This window comes from Vigna unguiculata, chromosome 9 (assembly GCF_004118075.2).
Source record: "Vigna unguiculata cultivar IT97K-499-35 chromosome 9, ASM411807v1, whole genome shotgun sequence".
Lineage (NCBI taxonomy): Eukaryota > Viridiplantae > Streptophyta > Magnoliopsida > Fabales > Fabaceae > Vigna > Vigna unguiculata.
Genome location: NC_040287.1, coordinates 14827501 through 14852183, shown reverse-complemented (window position 1 = coordinate 14852183; position 24683 = coordinate 14827501). Strand labels below are relative to the sequence as shown.

The 24683-nt window shown below is 33.0% G+C and overlaps 1 long non-coding RNA gene across 10 annotated transcripts; it reads right to left on the bottom strand.

Annotated features, from left to right (window-relative positions):
* Positions 1-8328: 8328 nt before the first annotated feature.
* On the bottom strand, positions 8329-12981 carry LOC114164142. 10 transcript variants are annotated; one of them, XR_003599503.1, is made up of 7 exons: positions 12471-12981; positions 12265-12370; positions 12035-12099; positions 11742-11888; positions 11272-11594; positions 10827-10880; positions 8481-8809 (listed from the first exon to the last, which is right to left on the bottom strand). It is a non-coding gene; the product is annotated as an uncharacterized LOC114164142 (long non-coding RNA). The 10 variants fall into 10 exon arrangements; XR_003599496.1 differs by having other exon boundaries at positions 12265-12348; positions 12471-12980; XR_003599498.1 differs by having other exon boundaries at positions 11813-11888; positions 12265-12348; positions 12471-12978.
* Positions 12982-24683: the final 11702 nt, after the last annotated feature.

The following is a 24683-nucleotide window of genomic DNA, read 5'->3' as shown; positions in this document are numbered from 1 at the left end:
AGAAGGAGCGGCTGGTCTCCCCCATGCAGACCTAATTTCGTGGTCATATCACCCCTGCCACTCATATTTACAAAACTGTCACTCTGCCACTCAGAATTACAAAAATGCCACTCCTAGGCCTCAAATGTTGACCCATTGACTTTGCTGACGTGGAAATGACATGGAAATGATGTGGAAATGATGTGGCGACTCTCTTCAACTGAATATTGACGTCCAAGCTCCAAAATTGCTTCACCCAAATACCTAAAAATAATTAAAAACATAAATTAGGCCAAATAATGTGAAATTAGTCCAGATTCGGAACAATGGCCCAATAAAGCCCAACAGATGAAAAACACTCTAAAGATGAACAATTAAGCACTAATCAAGTGTCTAATGGGTACACAAAGGCTAGTGGAATGGAAGAAAATAATGACTCATCAGTCTCTCTATGCCACATCTCAACAAAAGCCAATACAAGGCCCTTATCAGGGTATTCATAAAATATATTAGATAGTGGCATCAAACTACAATTTACAACATAGGGTAGAACAGTTTCATGACAAACTCAAAATCTTTTAAATTTCTTGCCATGAGACACCAACTTCATGTCCACTCGATCCTAATAAAAACCATTATACAAATATTTAAAATTCATCCACCAATTTCAATAATAAAACTATTAAGTACTATACTAACCCGGCCATCCCAAATAGCACATGCAACATGATCAGCAAATCCAGTCAACAGAGAAATATACTCGGGTCCTCCAAGAAATCCTCCTAAATCATCGTGGTCGTGTTCCGCAACAATGTCCTCATGTTGGATTACATTCTCCGGCTCTTCATGAATATCAGGAGTTGTTGATGAACTAGTTTTTCCATGAGCTACCGATTGACCAAATTCTTCATGACGACCCTTGCCCCTTCTGCGAGCACATGTTGTGGGTCTACGTCTAGGCTCCTCCTCAAGAGTCTGATCATGTGAAGAACTTCTGTCACGAGGTACCAATGCTCTTATTGTCCTAACCATGTCTATAAAAAACATATTCAAGAACATATTCAAATTAAAATAATTACAAATTAAAATTAATAAATATTTTAATTACAACATAAAAACACTAAAAAAATTAACATAAAAACTAAAAACTTGACATAAAAAATTATAAATAAAAAAATATCATGTAACAAAACTGGAAGTCAACTTTCGGAAAAACACTGAACCAGAAGTCGACTTCCAGAGATTAATAATTGTAAGACCCGAGAAATTTAAATAATTAAATAAATAATTATTTAATAAATGCGGGTAGTGTGAGTCTTTATAACATTAAATGCTAACTTTCATGATGTGAACAAGTACTAGCTCAAGTGATTGGAAGTACTTGGTTATGTTGAAAGGACTTAGGTTCGAGTCCTATGTGTGCCAATTGTGTGTTATTTAATTGTATTTTTTTATGATATGTTTGAGCGTGATAAGAGAGTATAAATTTCTAGATTTATAGAAATTATCATGAAATGTGAATTGGTTGATTGGTTGTGCATTGACTTGAAAATTGAGTGGTGGTGATTTTGAACCTTGGCTTAAGCAAAATAACTTTCATTTTGCTAAAATCATTTTTTGGCATGAATGTGAAAGGCCAGAAACCCTAGCTGAAAAAGGGGCAGCCAAGGGGGGCTGGAGAAACAACCACTAATGAGGTTTGAATGGCAATTAAGGTTATATGAATGCCAATTTTCGTTTCTGAATCATTAACCACCACTAAGACTTGTTATTTGGCCAATTAAGTGGAAAGACGGTGTTTTGGATGGTGCATTTTCGTGTGGGCGGCCTAAAGGACAGTTTCTGAGCACAAACTTGAACCTAAAGAAAGTGAGTGAGTATGCTTGGGTGTAGACAAGGCTTGGAACCAAATTGGAATCAAAAGGGACTTTAGAAGAGCATTAGTGCGGGGAAAATCTAGGTTAGGGGAGTTCCATCTGTTGTTAAATTATAATTTTCGCATGATCATGTATTGTATGGAATGCTTGAAGTGTATATCTTTGCCATGTTCGAGTTCTTTTCGCGTTTCTAGATTTTTCAAGAAACCGCCTAGCGGCACATGAGTATATTTTGATATGATTTCCTAAGAATAAGCTAGACAATCATAGATTGGTTTGTTCTCCCTAATTTAAGATTATAAGATATTTTTGCAATTATGAGTAATAATTATTGTAAATATTCCTAGCACTATTTATATTAGGAACAAGAATAGTGAAAGGGATCAAGTCATTTTTCATGACATATGTGTCCATCTCTGATGATGCAATAGACAAAAATGAGGATAGAGAATGAGAGAATATGAAGCAACTCCAATTCCTATTTTCTCCCTTATTAGTGATATGAGATTGTAATGTTGTACAGAAAGTGATTGGTAGGTCACCACTTAATTGTTGAGTGGTCATTAGTTAATATTTGCAGTGGAATAATGTCATTTGATGTGGGATATTTTGGACAAGTTATCTCACATGGAAGTTCAATATTTTTAATTAACCTTGCTTATAGTAAATTAGCAATGTTTAATTTTCTAAAAGTGGTCTACAGCTTCACTCCCTTATTAGGGATCACATATTCTAATTTTGTGCAAAATGTTATTTGCAGGTCATCATATAATTGGTCAAGGGTCATCCGTTTATACTTCTAGAGTTCTGATACCTGTATTATTTCACATATGGACTTACCTTATCCACTTCTGTTGTTTCAATTATAGTGGGTTACATTAATAGCAAAGTGCACAAAATAAGTTCAATGTCATAAATTTAGTACATTGATCCAAACCCATATAGTCATAAAGTTCAAACTACATATGATAAGATAAAATCGGCAACTTAAATTTAAATACCATAAAAATACAAGACATTAAATAATTGTCCCACATAAAATACTTATCCCACATTAAATAAGGGATATATTATCCAAAGCAAAGGATCCATCCTTTGAGCTCTCCCCAACCTCAAAACATGGATTATTGGTCGATGGAGGAACCATCCTCTGCAATATTTCGTCTACATTGACAGCCACAGTTGGTTGCACATTGTGGTCCACATTGGCCTGCACATTGTGTTCCATAATTGTGGTTCGATTCTCTTACCATGACTTGCTTTGAGTAAATTGTTGGCTTGAACAAAGTATTTCGTGTCACACTTATGCACAATTCTGACCTATATTTACACAAGAAAACAATTTAGATGAACAATTCAAAAGCAAAATTCAACTTAAAAGTACACAAGGTCTAAATAATTACCTATTGATACTTCTCTTCCATCTTTGCCTTCTTGCTTTCATTGCATGCTTGTGGAGAAGATTTTCCTTACCGTTTACAAGCCATCTCACAATTCCAACAAATCAATAATTCTACAAACCTCACAACACAAGAAAAATGTCACCATAGATAAATATTACACTATAATATTAACTCACAATTGTGCATAATAAACAACTTAATCCAGCACTTAAATGGCAAAATACTTACTCCTACAAGATCCTTGCAAAATATAAACCTAAGTTCATCACTTCATTCAACAAAACTCATCATGAATTTGAATATTTAGTAACTTTCAAAGTAACTAAATAACACACATTATACATTAATTTAAAGTACTACATATTGACTCAATAAATGGTTGTACAAAATAAAAACTAGAGGTATTCACTTAAGTTAGCATAATTCATTCATTGAAATAATGGGTATCACAAAATCAAGTAATGTCATCATGTGCAATCTCATCAAGTGCAATTCCTACACAACGAACCAAGTGCATTGAAATGCATCATCCAAAATATATCTATAAAAAAACACATATCATTGTAAATTACACATATGCACCAAAGTTAATCACCACATTCAGAACTTGTTACTGTTATAACATGAAAATTCCAAAAATTTAGTAATCCCTCATGCAACCAAAAAATGCACCACAGGTCATCACTTTTGTGCACACACGTAATCAGATAAAATCAGACAGTTAGAATCACCCTAATCATCACATATTGACTCACCTATCAAACTACTTGGTTCATCAAAAAGGAACTTTATCTTCGTCATACTTAAATCTAATGCAGACAGTAAATTGTAATTGACTCATACCACACATTGAAATTGACTCAACATAATTCCACATGCAACCAATTTCACACCCAATAAAAAAATTACCAATTCCATCACAAGAAGACACTCACAAGGACACCAAAAAATGAAAACCTACAATCATTCACGCACCTATCAAAGTACTTCGATCAGCCAATGATCCAGTCCATATACTTAAAATTCATAAATAAGACAACAAGTGTATTGAAATTCATCAAATACATATGTACAAAGGAACAAAGATCACTATAGATTGTAAAGATGCACTAAAGTTAATCACCACATTCACAACTTGTCATTGCTACATCAAGAAAGTAAAAAAAATTTAGTGATCCCACATGCTTAACAAAAATGCACCACATGTCATCAATTGTGTTCACAAAGGTCATCAACAAAAAAATGCAGACAATTTTAATCAAAACATGAAACACATATATAAAAATAAAAACAGATGCACAAAAGTTAATCACCACATTCATAACTTGTCACTGCTATAAGATGAAAGTTCAAAAGATTGAGTGATCCCAATGCTTGCTAAAAATGCATCATAGGTCATCACTTGTTTGCACATAAGTCATCAACAAAACATGCAGACAGTTGTAATCAAACCTATTCAGCAATGTGGTAATTCATGCACCTATCAAAAGTATTTGGTTCATCAAAAAGCAATATCAACTTCAACCAATTAAACACCTAAAAAACCTAAAACAACTCCATGACAGAAAGATACTCATAGAAACATAACAAACGAAAACCCTACAATCAACAATCATCTTCTTCAAATGGAAAAAAATGAAAAATTTGGGTGTTTTAAAGACTAAAATACACCCTAACGTAACAAACAGTAAAAAAAGGAATCCATACCTTCAATGTCGCCCTCCAATGACATACTATCATCATCCTTCTTACAACTAGAACCTTTGAAAACAATGCCCAAACAGCCCAAAGCCAATGGAGGACGCGCTTGATCGTTCTGATTGAAGAAACTACAATTTAATAAAAGAAAATGTCTTTTGTGCTCTACGCCACACAGAAAATGCCTTCACCTCTTCTCCTTGACGTCGTTTTGTGCTCTACGAGAGAGACAAACAACCTTCGTCAATGAAACCAAAAAATCTTCTCCCTAACCTTTTCCATCTCTACGTGAGAGAAAATGAAAACGACTGCTTCACCTCTTCTCCTTAACACTTTCTTTGTCTTCGTTTTTTATCTGCCTTTGCAAAAACCCTAACAAATTTCGAAGAAAAGCTTTTGTTGGGTTGGAGGTGAGAAGAGAAAAGTGTAGAGCACGAGAGGGAAACCATGAAAGATTCCACATAATCTGTAAGTCAAAAAGTGGAAAAGGCAGTTCACTTCTCTTCCCATCGCTTCCTACCTCAGTATTTTTTCAAAAAAATATATTAAATTAAAAAATAAAATTCACCTCACCTGACCACGTCAGGAAGTCATTTTATAGTCAAAATTTGGGAGTCAAATAATCATAATCCTAATACACAATAAAGTTTTAATTATTTAGAATTGTTCATTTGGAAAAAATATTATTACTAAATAATGTTTCAACAGCAATTTAAATATATTTCAAAATATTATAAATTTAAGGCATTTCATTGATAATGCTTTATCTGGAAAAATATATTTCGTTGGATTTTTGGATTTTTCAAAAACATTTACTCGAAAGCTTTATATTGAAATGTGAACGTTAATATTTGAATCAATCAAAAAGTCATATGTCAATCGAAATAAATATTAAAGTCTACACTGCAATATAAAGCTTTCTCAGATAAAGTTTTCCAACAAATTCAATAACTCAGTCCAGAAATATTGTTATAAGGTTTTTTAATAAGTATTCAGAGATATTTTATATTTTTTTCTTTTCAATGAATATTTTGAATATATTCAAAATTATTTTTAAAATATTATTTCGTTATATTAAATTTTATCATAGAATAGTATCAAAATGATAAAATTATTTAAAAAAATTCTAGATTACATATTCTAAATTTTTATTTTTCGAAAAAAATAAGAATTTAAAAAGTTATTTTCATCATTCAACTGTATCAAGTTGTGAAAAGAAATTATGGAGGGGCAAATGAGATATTTTCCAATATTTTCTTGGTTTATTCTGCTTTTCGGGTTTTGTTTTTTTTTTTTTTATAAACTTAAGGACTAGACTAGACCGAATAAGAAGAAGAAAAAGAAAAAAATAATTAGTGATCAAGCATAAGCAAGCTGGAAAAATAATGGAGAAGGAGGAAAAAAATGGGCACTCCTTTCTCTCCGGGTAAAACAGCACTTACCGGCGGTTTTGAAACTCCTGGTATTTACCGACGGTTTCAAACTTCTAGTAATTACTGACGGTTTTAAAGTCCCTATAATTACCGGCAACTTTCAAACTCTTGATAATTATCGACGGTTTTAAAACTCTTGTTAATTACCGACGATTTTAAACCCCTGATATTTATCTGAGATTTTAAAACCCTTGGTAATTACTGACAGTTTTGGAACCCTGGTATTTATTGCAGTTTTATAATCGTAGTACCTATTCCTTGTATGTAGTTTTAAATCCTTTATACTATATAGTAATATTGAAAGTCCATTTTTACCCATGCAATGCAATTCATCATTTATTGATGTTTTTACTTTTTAAATTTCCTTAATTTTATTTATTATACTTTTTGAATGCATAAAATTCATAAAACATATGATAAGAAAAAATTCTAACATTTAGATATTTGTTTATAACTAGATATAACATTCATAAAAACAAGGAACATAGTTTATAAGTTCAAAGTAAATAATAAAGTTTAAACGTTCAAAGTAGTGAAATATTACAATATCTTTTTTATACTTGTTATAAAGTCAAATAAAATGAAAGTCTAATAAGATTCTTCAACTACAATGAAAGAAAAATAATCATGTATAAAGTCCAATAAAATACAATGAAAGAAAGTTTAGAATGAAAGAAAATACAATGCAATAAAAGAAAGTTTAGAATGTTTATCACACCCTTCATATAAACTCTCTTGACTTTCTTGCATCAACTAAAAAAAGTCTTTAAGATCATCATTCATATTATGGCTTGACTCTACACCCATTTCCTTATCATCCACCATGCTATGATCATATTATACTTTTTTCTTCATATGAATTACACATCAAGGTTATTTCTTCAAGAAATAAAGTCTGGCAGTTACAAAATGTAATTAAAAGTTAAATTAACCCACTTCAAAAAGTGTTCAAAAGAATGAATTAAAACTCTTCATAATTGTGGTTTTTAAAGTACTATTTTAGCTAATTTCAAATACCTTATAAGAGTAACTATTCTCGGTGCTAGCTGATCCAACGGTGGTGGAGGCAAAGATAAGAGTTGCAGCTGCCTCGGAGAGGTGTCCTGATGATTGAAGATTTAACTCAAAGTCAACCTTGAGAAAATGGATGAACCAACCTCAATTCTTAGCTATTGTGCAAGTCGCTAGTGGTTGTTTGACTGTTTCATCCCTTTGTATGATTAAAACCCATAATAATAACACAAAATATCTTTATTAGTCTCTCAGTTTTTGGAGGATATGTTTATCAATGTATTTAAAAAGTGGCTGAGCACGTCTGAACATGTATCACAGATACATGCCTTCAAAAAGTTTAATTAAGACATGAGCAATGTTGGACCTACATGAAAATTTTGATTTTGAACCAGTAATATCAAGAAAAAGATAACATTTTTATCCTGAGCAAACTCGTTATAAGAAGTATATGAAGGTAAATAATTTATGACAAAAATCTTCAAATATATTTCATATTTCACCCAATGCTAACTTATAATAACCACCACATGAACCCACCTTCTTGGGAATTTATTTGATTACATGTTTTCTTGGCCGAAAATCTTTCCAAACTTTCTATCATTCCTAACAAAAAGGTTTGATTAGATAGTTAACCACTATTTAAGAAACTAGTATAAAATATCTAAACTATGGCGATTTATCATTTTAGAGTAACAGAAAACAAAGACAAAGTACATAGTAGTTATCATATATGTGGATATGATGGTAAAATATGAGATAATTGTCAAAATATTACACAAAAAGTAAATATTACATAGTAGAGCACTGAGTTTGAAAATTAAAATACCGCACACTATTTCAGACTCTACTCCACAAATCCAAAATTGCTCAGTGTCTCAATACTACCACCCACAGTGCAAAGATAGTAACAAAAGGAGAAACAACTAACAAAAGGAAACAATAGCATTCCAATATATTTGTCTGCAGTAATATATAAAATCTTTCAAAACACCATTCACCATTGACAGAAAAGTGATTAATGAATAACGAGACTTCCAAGAGCATGGTGCCAATTTCACAACAAGCAGATGCAGAGGTTGCAGATTTCAATAGGGAGTTGTGACGATTTATTAAATCTCAATCCCGATGCCATTGTCCTCATCTACTACTTCCTAGAAACCACATGTTTACAGATAATAATTCTCACAATTTTTCCTAGTTTAACTACAATTCTTCTTTGATTGCTACAAGGTGTCAAATTAGTCCATGACAACAGTAATAAGAAAATATGGTAATCATCAAACATTTAGATAAATAAAAGGGGTGAGGAGAGGAAGCATCTATATTACAAGAGAATTAAGCAAACATGTCATAGTTGCTTCAGACTTGGCTTGGGCAACAATTTGCCTCCCATCAGCTACTAATCCTGCTACAACCAAAAATTGAAAAGAGATTAAGGCACATATAAAAATACAAACCTAGAAAAGAAAATGTCCATTATAACACATTATCAATCATAACTAAAAGGTATTTTTTATTATAGAACAAACGTAATAAAAAAGGAAGTTATGCCTTTTTAACAGTTAATCTGACTAGAAATTACTCAATTGTTATTAGTTATGCAATGTAGGAGTGGGCAAAAAATTTAATTTTCTTGATCAAATCCACTTTTGCTCCAATCCACTCCATTTATAATCCATTTTATTAAAAATCTAATCCATTTAAAATCCATTTAATGGATATGGATTCCAATCTAATTTACATTTTATATATCTTATGGATTGGATATCCATTTTATAAATCAAGATTTTTAAATATGGATAATCCAAAAAATCCAATCCAAATTTTCAATTTAAATTTTTAGTTGGGTTAGACTAAAGGTTGAGATGAACTATACTAAATTCAGACTTGGATGAGCCTTGCTCGACGACCTATACGAATCGGACAGGCTCGACAACCATAAGAGGTTGGGCGGGCCTAAAGATATGAACGAGATAGGCGGGCCCGACAAACCGAACGAATCGATCAGGCCCAATGACCTGATGAGCCAGGTGAGCCCGAAGACCCAAACAGGCTAGGCAGGTTCGAAGATCCGAACGGGCCAAGCGAGCTCGAAGACCCGAACAGGCCAAGCGAGCTCGATGACCCGAATGGGTCAAGCAGGCTCGAAGAACTGAACGGGTCAGGCAGGCCCAAAGACCCGAACGGGTCAGGCAAGCCCGATGACCCGAACGAGTAAGGCAGGCTCAAAGAATCGAACGGGGTAAGGCGAGCCCGAAGACCCGAACGGCTCAGGCAGACCCGAAGACCCGAAAGGGTCACGCGGACCCGAAAACCTGAACGGACTAGGCAGAACCAATGACGAAAACATGTCAGGCAGCCCAAAGACCCGAAAGAGTCAGGCAAGCCCAAAAACCCGAACAGGCCTGACAACCCGAACGAGCCCGAAGACCCGGATGGGCCGGACGACCTGGATGGACCAAACGACCTGGCGACCCGGACGGGCCCGACGACATACACGGGCCTTACGACCCGGATGGGCACGACGTCAAGAACGGGCCGAACGACCCGAATGGGCCCGACGATCCAAACAGACCTGACGACTTGGACGACCCTAACGGGCCTGGCGACCCGGACGAGCCTGACGACCTACACGGGCCTTACGACCCGGATGGCACGATGACACGAACGAGCCCTACGACCCGGACAGGCCCTACAACCCAGACGGGCTCGACATCCCGGACAGGCCCTACGACCCAGATGGGCCCGACGACTCAGACGGGCCTGATGACCTTGACGTACCTGACGACCCAGACAGGCCCCACGATTCGAACGTGCCCGACTACCCAATTGGGCCCAACTATTTGGACCGGTCCGTTCGGGTCGTCTGGCCCGTCCGAGTCGTTGGCCCCATTCGGGTCATCCGACTCGTTCGCCTCGTCGAGCCTGTTCGTGTTTTCGGGCCCGTTCGGGTTGTCCGGCCTGTTCGGGTTGTCCGACACGTTCGGGTTGTCGAGCCCGTTCGGGTCATCGGCCCCGTTTGGGTCGTTCGGGTCGTCGGGCCCGTCTGGGTTGTCCAGGTCGTCGGGTCCGTCCGGGTCGTCGATCCCATCCGAGTCGTAGGGCCTGGATTTTAAAATTGCTTTAAGAAATTCAATTTAAATTTCTTTTATTAAAAATGGATTCTGGATTTTAAACTTAATCCAAATATTTGGATTGGATTTAAATCTTGATCCAAATATTTAGATCTGGATTTTAAAAAAATCCAAACTACTTTTGCTAAAAATATGGATTTGGGTCAAAAATCTAATCTAATTATTTGGATCTAAAATGGATGTGGATTGGATCATTAAATATCCGATCCATGCCCACCCCTAATGCAATGCATATAATATGATTTGAAATAATACAGCAGGAATAAGAGACAAACTTTACGAGATTACCTTATAACCATCAAGAGTTAACTTCTAATTGCTCAATGTAGTAGTCATTAAATCCTGCCCATTTTTAGAGTTATATTCAAGAAACATATATTAGCATAAAGGAAAGAATTTAGTTAACAAAAATACATTGGCTCCGAGTTTGATACCGTCCTACACTGTAGGGTTGGCACCGTCAATTTAGTTAACAAAAAGTTGGCATAGCTTAAACACAATTAAAGAAAATGTTAATGAATTTTCCCCACTTTGGAATCCAATTTAAAAATGATAATTGATAAGTAGAAGTTATAAGCTAATTATAGCATACCAAAATTAATTTTAGTTTATGGATAATTTTTCTTTCTTCTTTTCTCTGTACTTAGAGAAGTTTTCATGAGAGAACCTGATCATTCTTTCAGAACTTAAGTGATGAGTTTCCTGTTTCAATTTAGACAGAAGAAAGTTGTACCTTTCTAGTTGCGCGATCAACTTCACCGGGTAAACGAAGCCAGGCCGAATATAGCAAAGATTCATAAACTATAACATTGGGTGAGTGAATATCAAATTGTTCTGAGATTCTTGCAAATGTTTCTTGCCTCTTTATGTATCCAGATATTGTGATGTTCCCTTCAATATATCCACCAGTTTTCCTTCCAGCTAGAACATCCATCAAGTAGTCTTACCAGCACCACTTACACCCATCAGAGCTGTTAGTACTCCTGGCCTAAAGACACCACTAACAACCTTCAAAAGTTCTAGACGTTCTTCAAAAACTCCTTGTTGTTTCATTTCCTACAATAATACAACAGTTCTAATTATTTTTCCACAAATATCAGACAAAATTTAGTGCTATAGCAATTTCCTTGTCAACTTGGAGCAAAAAAAGTTGAAGTAGGCTCTAAAATATAAATGGGAAGATTTCACTTGAAAATTAAGTACCCGTGGCATGTTTATAGAATACTTGATCTCATCAAAAGTGAGGGATAAAGGTTGAAAAGGAAGAACCATACCCCTCCTTCCACTTCTGTTAGTCTTGTCATCACTAACTCTTTTGGATTTAGGCATGACTCACTTGACCCAAGGCACCTACAAAATAAATAATACACCACTTACAAAATTCAAAATAATTCGTATGGTTATCTCACACATTTCTAACATAGATTATGTATATACATCATGATTAATTTTGACCAGCTTTTTTTTTTTTCCAGGAAAATCACTCCTTCACCTACCTTTCTTTTATCAAGCACACTATTTCCCACTCTATGGAATGCCTACCATGACATTGTTTCCAGCTCTATTGAATCATCAAGAAGCACTATATTAATTTTAACTATGAATCTAGAAAAAAAAAATCTTACTAGGTTTGTGCTACCAGAAACAAAAAATTGATGAAGAAGAAATTTTATCCAATTCGTGCATAGATTCAAACTAGAAGAACAACATAGCGATATCACCATACCTCTAAAACTGCATTTGCAAACCAAAACCACTGAACTTTTGATTAATAGTAATGAGTCCCAATATTAGGTATCTGTGGTTGCATCTGTAACCTCAAGAAGCAACAACTAGTGATGCTTAAAGTAACATGATATTAATCTATAAATAGTCCATTAAAGAAGGGAAACAAGATTTTGGTTCCAAACTTGGCTAAGAAAAAAAATATACCTTGATGATTGGGTTTTTCTGCTTGAGGAATTTTCCAGCACCTGTTATTAATCCTCCAGTTCCTATCCCTGTAACCAAAGCATCGATTTTCTCTCTTGAGTCTCTGCAGATCTCATGGCCCGTGGAAACATAACATAAATTATGGAAATCGAAAGAGTTAGGCAAAGAACTGAGTTAGGGCATGAGAAAGAAAGAAACTGAAATCAATTCAAAAATCGAGGGCAGCGACGCACAACCAAAATGAGAACTTCAAAATGGGACTGAGACGAAATTAGAGAGATAAAATCGAAAGAGAAATATCGTCACACGTAAGAAGAGGGAGAACGGTGGAAGGCACACAGAGAAGAGCGAAAGCTTCTTCATCTTCGTCGTAGGTACACCATGAGAAAGAGAGAAAAGTTGAATATTCAAACTGAAAATTTTAAAAGTTATGAAAAGGAAGAAATGAAAAAAAAGGTGAAACCTAAATTTCACTGGGGTTCATTTCGAAACCCCTGACACTTAACAGAGGTTTCTAAAACCTCTGATATTCATTTTCTTAAAGGAGGTTATTACAACCTTAACTAATAAACCCCATTAGAATTATAAATTTTTGTAGTGACACCATATATTTCAAACAAAAAATGTTTAGAAAAGTTCTGTATTTCAAAATTCAATTAGAGAAATTATCAGATTTTTAATTAAAAACAAAATTAAAACTAATAGATAAATATATCTAATATATATATATTTTGAGATCCATTAATAATATTAAACATATTCCAAAATCTGATAATTTCTTTAATCATATTTAAAAATGTGATAATTTTATTAATCGAATTTTAAAATCTAATACCACCTCGAATTTTGAAATCGAATATTTGTATACTGAGGAGGTATTAGTACAAAAATCAATAGGTATTTTAAGTATTTTAAAAAGGTTTGGGTACAGAAGAAAAGTTAGACTACATGAAGAATCCCTGCAGAAAAATACTGAGCTTCCGACCCAACAATCTCATGGGTTGATCCAATTCAAGTGACCGAAAAGAAGGGACAAAGTTTTTGGTCAATTTTTGCCTTATGTGACATTATTACTATTAGTATTATTAATATTATTAGTAGTAAAGTTATTACTCTTATTTGTAATATATAATATTATTACTATCATATATTTTTTTAGTAGTTACGTCTCAATTTTTATTAGATCATGATAAATTATTTTTGTAACTTAAAAAAATAGATATATTGATAAATATATGATTAGTTTAAAATTTCACTCCAACATTTCATTATTGATGTTTATACCCATTCAAATTTGAAGAATTTGTCGACCATTATTGAAATATGTTAATCTTTGACAAAAACAAACAAATTAAAGATATTTTACTTGATTGATTGTCTAATTCATTTTATTTAACTCTTAATGTTTCATTTTCTACAACGAAGATTCTCTATAAGGCCCAGTTTTCTGCCATAATATTTTAAGGGCTGCCTTTGATCGAATGGGCCTAAGGGCTGGCCCAAAAAGGCAAAATCAGACCTAATGAGCCCTAACCCTAACGCTTTGCTCACTTTCGTAAAAACAGAACTCTCACACCCTTGAGCTATTGTCGTCTTCCTCTGGTAGGGTTTCCTCCCAACCTAGATCCAGTGAGCTTAGTTTCGCCTTCTAGCCCGTGTAAGTGTTCTACACCTCATACCTCGTTCTTCCGCTCGTATCTTCGTAGTTCTAGTTAGGGCTTTGTCGTAGACTTACGTCAATACTCACTCCACTATTCTTTTCCAGCTTGGTAAATCTGTCCCTGGAGCTTCTGTGTTCTGCTGTTGGAGTTGAACCCTTCTCTTAGCCTTTTTCTAGGTAAAGGAAGCTAGGCCTTATTGTTGTAATTCGATTTTCTGTCGGTTCTATTATTGTGCTGCGATTTTATGGTTGGTGTGTCACTATGAGAGCATGAAATGTCTTGGTATGTTGTATGGAATTGTGGGTGTGACTATTGCAGGGAAACAGTGGCGAGGAATGTGTGTTCTCACCCAAGCGGGTCTGTCTCGCCTAGGCGAGACTTGAAGAAACAGGCCAGATCCACACTCGAGCTCTCACTCAAGCGGAGAGCTCTCGTTTGAGCGAGGCTTCTCGCTCAGGCGAGAGGGGCTCGCCAAAGCGAGAACGCGTGAGGACTTTGGCTCGTCGCTGCAGTTTTATTGCCCAGGCGAGGGACTTTGTCTTTGGGCGAGGGGTGGCCTCGCTCAGGCGAGGAGGGGCTCGCCTAAGCGAGAATCCGCGTTCCAATAACCCTCACTGTTGGTTGTCTCGCTCAAGCGAGGGCCTACCGCTAGAGCGAAAGAGCCCTTTTGCCTAAGCGAGGGTTCCTGCCCTGAGCGAGGCTGATGCATGTGTTGGTGTGATGTTTGTTGTGTTTTATATATTGACTAGTGATCTACTGTATAATTTCATTACCCTGTTAAAAGCATGAATGAGTTAAGTATGCAAGAATTGTGTGATCTTTGGATTGAAAATGATGGGTTGGATATGATCTTGGCTGTGATCTAATCGAGATGGTTGGTATCAAAGTGGCATGGTAGTGATATGAGATGGAGTTCCATATTCATGGTTTGAGAATAATGGGTTGGTATGGATTCATTGGGAATATGAAACAGGTGGATTATGAGGAGCTGGTATGTGATATATATATATATATATATATCTATATATATATATATATATATATATCTATATATATATATATATATATATATATATATATCTATATATATATATATATATATATATGTGTGTGTGTGTGTGTGTGTGTGTATGCATGTTAAATCCTTCTTGATTGATTGAGTATAATTCGTCGATGGTCAGTGTGTAAATCCTTGAGATCTCTAGGTGGGATTTCAGGGTCGTGCTTCAGTGGTCGGGACGTAATTCCATGGCCCCTGTTAGTGGGTGTCCATGGTGGTGCCCCATCTATATAATTTGGTAAGGATTCAAGGTAAGGATTGCATCCTAACACTCTAAGGATTCAGTTAGTCTCACTTAGAATGGACTGACTCTTGTGGTGAGAGTAGCAGGAGGCCTGAAACTCATTAAGGGCTAACCTTGTGGGGGGGATTGATTCATTGTAACACTTGTAACACATCGCTCGGGGGTGAGCAGCTCGGGGGTGAGTAGAGGTATCCACCACAAGTGCAAGAATCCGCTGAATCCGACCAGATTATATGTATCCGGATGAGTCGAGTCGAGTCGTAGTGTATTGACGGAATGTTCATAACATGCTTGTATGATGTATATGTTGTTGACTATGAAAGTATGCCTGACTTCATGATAAAATCAATTTTGGCTCTAGCTTACCCTTCTGTTGTTTGTTGTGTGTTTTGTATGTGTGGTTCTCTCTTTTGCGATGATCATCAACTTGTTGATGTGAGCAGATGCGAGGAACACCCATGGTCATCAGGGAGGTGATGGTTCCGCTGCTTAGTCATCTAGATCTTTCTACTTTGAGTTTTTCTTTTTAGGCTATGGTCCATGTACCAGCTTAACTCTTAATTTCCTATTTTAATCCTGTTGAACTTTGTAGGGGTTGTGTGACGCTTCTTTTAATTACGCTTATTAATTAAATGAGACGTTACATTATCAAAACAAAATTCAGAATAAGATGAAAGATGGATTTCTTGAACACCATATGGTTATTTACATTCAAAAATGAATAATTGGAGATTTTTATTCTGAATAAATTATTGATGAATTCAAAATTTTTTACTATAAATTATTTTGGCTCCTCCAAAATTATTGGTTAAGATCGGTCATGAGTTATTATTATCAACTATAATTAATAATCAATATTACTATCAACTATAAATATTATTATCATTATTATTAATTATAATGATTTCTATTATTATATTAGGTTAAAATACCTTTTTGTCCCAATTTTCGTCAAATTTTTTGAAATAAGTCCTAATTTTGGTATTGTGTTCAAATAGGTCCTAATTTTCGTCAATTTTGTTCAATTGGGTCCTTTTTTGCTAACATTGTTTAAATCATTAACAACCATGAACAGTGACTGCCACGTGTCACTTCGTGGTTTTTTTGGAATTTTTTTTATTTTTAATTTTTAAGTTTTTTTAAAATTTTTTTTTAAATGTAGATGTGTCAACCAGTAGCGTGTCACGTGTCACTTCATGGTTTTTTTGAATTTTTCTTTTATTTTTTTAAAACTTTTTTAAATGTCCATGTATCAACCCAATAGTGTGCCACGTGTCAAAGTTAATGTTCTATATTTAATTTGGTCTCTATATTTGTTATTTTTGTTCAATTTAGTCCCAACTTTTGTTAACATTAACCAATTTGGTCCCTATCAAAGATGTGATCAAATTTAATTTTTATATCAAAGTTATAATGATGTGAATTTTAATATATTATATAAAAAATATTTAATAAAAAATGGGAATTTTAATATAAAAATTAATTTGGTTTCAATTTGGAGAGGGACCAAATTGGTTAATTTTAACAAAAATTGGGACTCAATTGAACAAAAATAACAAATATAGGGACCAAATTGAATATAGAACATTAACTTTGATATGTGGCACGCTACTGGGTTGACACGTGGACATTTAAAAAAAATTTTAAAAAAATCAAAAACAAATTCAAAAAAATAATAAAAATAATGAAAAAAAAAACACGAAGTGACACGTGGTACGCTACTGAGTTGACACGTGTACATTTAAAAAAATTTAAAAAAATTAAAATAAAAATTAAAAAAAACCACAAAATGACACGTGGCAGTCATTGTCCATGGCCGTTAATGATTTAAACAGTTTTAGCTAGAAAGAACCCAATTGAACAAAATTGACGAAAATTGGAACCTATTTGAACACGAAACCAAAATTAGGACTTATTTGAAAAAACTTGACGAAAATTGGGAACAAAAAGGTATTTTAACCATTATATTACTAATATTATTATATTACTATTATTATTATTATTATTATTATTAAGAACTATAATTATTATAATAGTTATTATTATTATTATTATTATCGTTTTTATTATTAGTGTCAGATACACATCTTACTTTAACTTACTATGTAGGAATCATGTTTCAATTACTTGTCATTTTTATTTGTTTTGTTGTTCATTTATCTTTACATTTGAACAATTATTTCAATTTAAAAAAATAGTTAGTAAAATTAGTAAAATAATAAAACTCAAAAATAAATTTTTTTATTATAAATAATTATTTAAATTTAAAATATAATAATTAAGAGGATAAAATTGATAAAATAAAAATGTCACTAAAGATGTTTATCTCTTATATATGTAGTTGTATTAATATTAATATTAGTAGTAGTAGTAGTATTAGTATTATTTTTTTTATCACTATGCGATATTATTATAGTGGTATTATTATCATCATCATCATCATCATTATTATTATTATTATTATTATTATTATTCTTATTATTATTATTATAGTTAGACACATATTTTACTTTTATCTACTACGGGATCATATTTCAATTGCTTTTTGTATTTGTTTGTTATTCATTTTATCTCTATATCTTGGTATTTTTTGAATTTAAAAAATAGTTACTAAAGTTAGTAGAATGATAAAAATGACAAATAATTTTTTATTATGAATAATTATTTAAATTTAATAAATAATAATTAAGAGGATAAAATTGTAAAAACAAAAAAAAGGACACAAAAAATGTGTATCTCTTTATATATTTAGTTAGTGTATTATTATTATTATTATTATTATTATTATTATTATTATTATTATCACTATGGGATATTATTATTATTATTATTATTATTATTATTATTATTATTATTATTATTATTATTATTATTATTATTATTATTATTATAGTTAGACACACATCTTAATTTTATTTATTAGGAGATCATATTTCAATTACTTGTCATTCTTAATTGTTTTGTTGCTAATGTATGTCTTTGTATATAATTATAGATTATTAGTATGTCAACATAAGCCTTGGTATTTGCATTCTCATTAATATTATAGCATAAAAATTATTATTATTATTATTATTATTATCATTTTTTAGTTATTATTAATATCATTATTATTTTTATTATTATTATTTTTACTATTCATAGTGATGTTATTAGTATAAGTAATTTTTTGTAATTATAAAAAACCTTATTATACTAAATACTTTTGCTAAATAGATTTTTAATCTTTTAAAAATTTTATAATTTATAATTTATATTATAATTATTATTATTATTATTATTATTACTTTTAATGGTTAAATAAATATAATAACAATTATATTATTATTCTAAACAGATTTGAAATAAATAAAAAATATGCTGACGCGCACGGGTCATATACTATTATAATTATTTTGTAAAACCAATTAACTAAACCATATTGTGATATTAATTTTATTTATTATATTTAAAACTAAATTTACAACTTCATTTTATTAATAATAACATTTACAACAATATAACCTAATGTTCATGATATTTATTATTTTATTTTTATATTATTGTTATTATTATCAATTATAACTCTAATTATTATTATTATTATTGTACCACACCTAGCCAAACTCGACCAAATAAGTAAACAATGTGTATATCAAGGCAGCCAAGTATCCAGCCTAGGCCGAGTTAGCCTAACTTGTACCGGTTGTAACCTAAACTAAACATCTAAAAGGACAACTTGCACCTCATATCACCAACATAAGCCATCAAGGCAAGTAGCCGACCTAGACTGACTACTCCAGCATATCCAGTAAGATTAAAGCCTAGGCCGACCACTCCAATAAACTCAGTATGATGGAAGCCCCCGCGTTCAATAAACCTTAAGGGCCTGGGTTAGGGTCCAGACCCACTCACAGCCCAAGCTAGAGCCCAAGTCAAGGCCCAGCCCATGGGATGATCAGACATCATTAATGCTCTATAAATACACGTGGACCCCACGCATTCATTAATCATTGATTTGACCCTCTAAGAGCTTTGACTTACTTGAGCTTCGGAGACTCTTCTGCAGGTAACCCCTATTGGGTTCAAGCTGACATGTATCAACCGGGGAGAAACCAACCGAAGAGATAGCGGCTTACATGGTAATGTGACATTTGTGCCTAACTCATCTTATTTGTTCTCTGCAGGAACAATTATTATTATTATTATTATTATTATTATTATTATTATTATTAACTATAATTGTTGTTATCAACTATAATTATTATGATAAGTATTACTACCAACTATAAGTATTATTATTATCATTATTAACTACAATTATTTCTATTATTATATTACTATTACTATTATTATTATTACTATTATTATTAATTAGAACTATAATTATTATAATAGTTATTATTATTATTATTATTATTGTTTTTATTATTATGGTTACATACACATTTTACTTTTACTTATTATCTATGAATCATGTTTCAATTACTTTACCATTTTATTTGTTTTGTTGTCTATTTATCATTACATTTGAATAATTATTTCAATTCAAAAAAATAGTTACTAAAATTAGTAAAATAATAAAACTGAAAAAATATTTTTTTATTTTAAATAATTATTTAAGTTTAAAATATAACAATTAAGAGGATAAAATTGAAAAAACAAAAAAGGATATCAAAGATGTTTATCTCTTTATACATGTAGTTGTATTATTATTATTATTATTATTATTATTATTATTATTATTATTATTATTATTATTGTGACATCTCATTTAAATAGAATAATCTACTCAATAAAATATCGCATGATTATAATAATGAGAAGCAATCAGATGAACATAGAATATAAGAAAGGTAACTATTACAATCATCCAAGAGTGTACTGTGAAAGCAAACTTGGGCATACCACCATGCCATAAACAAACACAAAGGAAGTTGACAGTTTTACAAAAAGACAATGCTCCACAAGAGCTTTGAATTACAAAAAGGCACTAGGGTCATAGAACTGCTCCTGAGAATCACACCTACGAATCCACTAAGCTGCACCACTGCTACTAGCAGGTCTATTTCTAGGATTTCCCCCATCTGCTCCCACCAAGGGTGATCATCGCAAAAGAGAAAACATAATAGGAACATATGCAAAAATGCAAGGGTAAACTAGTGTAATATAAATTTTATCATGGTATAACAGATAAGTACTTAAACAGTCCAAGCATGCAACACAGTAGGCACAGAGAATCATGTTATAGCAAACAAGCAGAACACTATGACTCAATTATCCGGATACATATGCTAAGATCGGATTCACTGGACGCTTGCACTTGTGATGGCCTCTACTGCTCTACAGAGCCATTGCCAATGGGTTTCACCCTACCACACACAAGGTTAGCCCTTAAGTGTCTAAGGCCATTATCCTGCCACAGACTAGGGCCTCCCGCCACTCTCACCACTTGGGTCAGTTTGCTCTACCTGAGACTCACTGACCTAATAGAATATCGGGATGCTGTCCTTACTTGAATCCATATCTTAACATATACACTACACACCACCATGAGATCCCCACCACGAGACTCATGGATTTACGCCTATCACACACCAAACTCATGTTTCGTATATTGCAACCACCACTTTCATTTCATACATTCAATTCTCATTTCACCAAACCATCATTCCACAATTCCATGCCATAGCTCATATCAAACATTCCAATTCCAGTACATGCAGATCAAACAACCAAGCATATTTAATACATACAACTAAATCATAAATAAATTCAAGGAACCAAGATCATTTCTGCCCCATTCTCACTCAGGCTAAAAGCCTTCGCTTAAGCCACAACATTTGTCTTGCTTAAGCTAGGCATTGTCGCTTGAGCGAGTCCTACAACAGTGGTCCTTCTGTGATCTCTCGCTTAGACGAAGCCAGCTCGCTTGAGCGAGACCACCACTCGCCCAAAACCAAGCATCTCGCCTGGACGAGGATGCAAGCAGAGAACATCGGGTTTTCCTCGAGGACTTGCTTAGGCGAGTCATTCTCGCCTGAGCGAGACAATGCGTCGCTCAAAGCAAGAACTCTCCGCTTGAGCGAGATGCTCGAGCAGAACCAGGGCGAGCTTTTGCTACTCTCGCCTAGGCAAGACGGGCTCACTTGGGCGAGAATGACAGTTCTCACCACTGTTAGCACACATGCAGCAGAGAAACAGTTCAAACCAAGATCCAACAATGCATACAACCCAACTTCATTCGATTAAACATACTACTCAAGCTTATAAACATGGAACAAACCAAAAACACACCAAAATAACATTAAACTGGTAAATCTAGCTTCCCTTACCTCACTTAGATGCTAACAAACGCAACAGACCCGCAACTAAGGAGTACTTAAGCTCCAAGGGCTAGAGTAGTGAGCTGAAACATAGAACGAAGACCAACCAGGGTATGAAACTAAACCCTAACTAGACCAACACACTTAAACGGTGAAAAGATGGGGAAAACAGATTCAAAACCTTAAGGTTCACTTACTTGAAGGAGAAATGGTCTTTGCTAGCTCGGAGCTGAACGAGTATGATGCCCTAGCAGAGCACTTACAAGAGATCAAGGGAGGGAACATAAGCTGGTTTCTTTTTCTGAAAAAGAGTAAAGTGATATTGTGAGGGGCTGGACAGAGTATTGGGGTCCCCTGGTGGCTGACCTTGGGCCTACGAAAAGGCTAGGCCCATACCCTTAATTTATTACGGGACGGAATGGTATTTCAATTACTTGTCCTTTTTATTTGTTTTGTTGTTAATGTGTATCTTTATATATACTTATAGATTATTATAGTTGCCATTAGTCTTAGTGTTAGCATTAATATTAATATTTATAGCATAAATATTATTATTATTATTGGTATCATCATCATTATTATTATTATTATTATTATTACTATTCATAATGGTGTTATTATTAGAAGTGCTTTTTTAATTTTTGAAAACGCGGTTATACTAAATACTTTTGCTAAATAGAGTTTTAATCTTTTAAAATTTTTATAAATTATAATTTATATTAATATTATTATTATTAGTACTTTTAATGGTTAAATAAATATAATAACAATTATATTATTATTTTAAAAAAATTTAAAATAAAAACAAAAAACAAAACACAATGTTCACACGGATCATAGGCTATTATAATTATTTCATAAAATTGAGTAATTATATTATATTGTGATATCAATTCTATTTATTGTATTTAAAACTGAAATTATTATTGCATCACTTAAATTTAGTATTTCATTACTTTAATAACAACAATATAACTTAATTTTCATAATATTTCATTACATAATACTTTCACTATCTTATTATTTTAATATACAAAATAAAACAAATACGCTCCGTGTGTACGCACGGGTCAATATACTAGTTAGTAAAAAATCAATAGTTATTTTAAGTATTTTAAAAAGGTTTAGATACAGTAGAAAAGTTAGAGTACATGGAGAACCCCTACAGAAAAATATTGAGTTTCCTACCCAACAATCTCATGGGTTGATCCAATTCAAGTTAGTGAAAAGAAGGGGCACAGTTTTTGTGCGTAAGCATGGTCAATATACTAGTTAGTATAAAAATCAATAATTACTTTAAGTATTTTAAAAAGGTTTGGGTATAGAAGTTAGAGTACATAGAGAACCCCGCAGAAAAATATTGAGCTTCTGACCCAACAATCTCATGGGTTGATCCAATTCAAATGAGTGAAAAGAAGGGGCAACTTTTTGGTCAATTTTTGCCTTATGTGACTATCTTTTGCAAGAAAAAAAGTTGTTTTGATATTTTGTAATGCTCATTTCAAATTCTAAATATTGAATAACAGATCTTTGCAATTGACATCTGTTATTTAATTAATAGATAATGATTTGGATATTTTATTTTATTAAGTGAAATGAGTGAGTTTCAATGTTCTTATTTTTATTTTCTTGATATCTTTTATATTTCTCATCCTTTATAATTCCATTTCTGCGCGTAAAATAAGTGATTTCACTTTTGCCACTTTTAATTTCTTTTTAATTTTCGTTTTGTAAAATATGATATTCCTAGTTGCATTAATAAATTTGGTTTTAAAATAAATAAATAAATAAAATTTGTATCTTATATAGTTACTTGATATTATTATCTTCAGAATATTCATAGTTAGAGAAAGTTATGATTCTAATTATTAGAATCAATACCAGATATATTATGTCAATAATATTATCTCAATATCCCTTATATTATGTTCGTGTATTATTTTTCATGTGTGCAGCCATCATTATCAATTATTTCCTATATTGTTTATTATATTCAATGATGACTTTATAATAGAGATTATGATTGTACTGTATTGTGTTTATATAAACACAACATCTACAATACAAAAACACTGCAATATTTCTCTATTTTATCTTTGTTGGTTTCAGAGCTCTTAAGCTTGAAGGCTCTCAATCTAATCATGTCTTTCGCAGCTAACACAAATTACAAAAATGACCTACCCACAACTGTTTTTGTCAGGTTGGACAAAGATAACTATCTTCTATGGAAGTCACTAGTTCTTCCATTGATAAGTGGTTGCAAACTTGATGGCTACATACTACGAATAAAAGAATGCCTATAACTGTTTGTCACTACGAGTGACAAAACTCAGAAAACCAATCCTAACTATGAAGAGTGGATTGCACAAGATCAAGTTCTCCTAGGGTGGCTAAGAAATTCAATGGCCATTGATATTGCAACACAATTGTTGCACTATGAAACCTTGAAGGAACTTTGGGATGAAGCCCAAAGCCTAGCAGGTGCACACACAAAATCAAGGACAATCTACCTCAAGTAAGAATTTCACAACACTCGCAAAGGAGAAACGAAGATGGATCAATATCTTCTCAAAATGAAGAACTTTGCTAATAAATTAAAGTTGGCAAGATTATCAATCTCCAACTTAGATTTGATGATTCAAATGCTAAATGGACTGAATGTTAATTACAATTCGATGGTGGTCAAATTATCTGATCAAATCAACCTTAGTTGGGTTGATCTACAACCCTAACTATTGCTTTTGAATGCAAAATAGAACAACTGAACAATTTCAATAATCTTTCAATGAATACTTCAACAAACCTTACAACCAAAACTGATTTTAGAAGCAAAAAATCAAGGACACAAGATAATTGGAGGGACTCTAACTTTAGAGGAGGTAGAGGAAGAGCTAGATCTAAAGCAATATGGCAGGTATGTAACAAGGTCGGACACATAGCAAT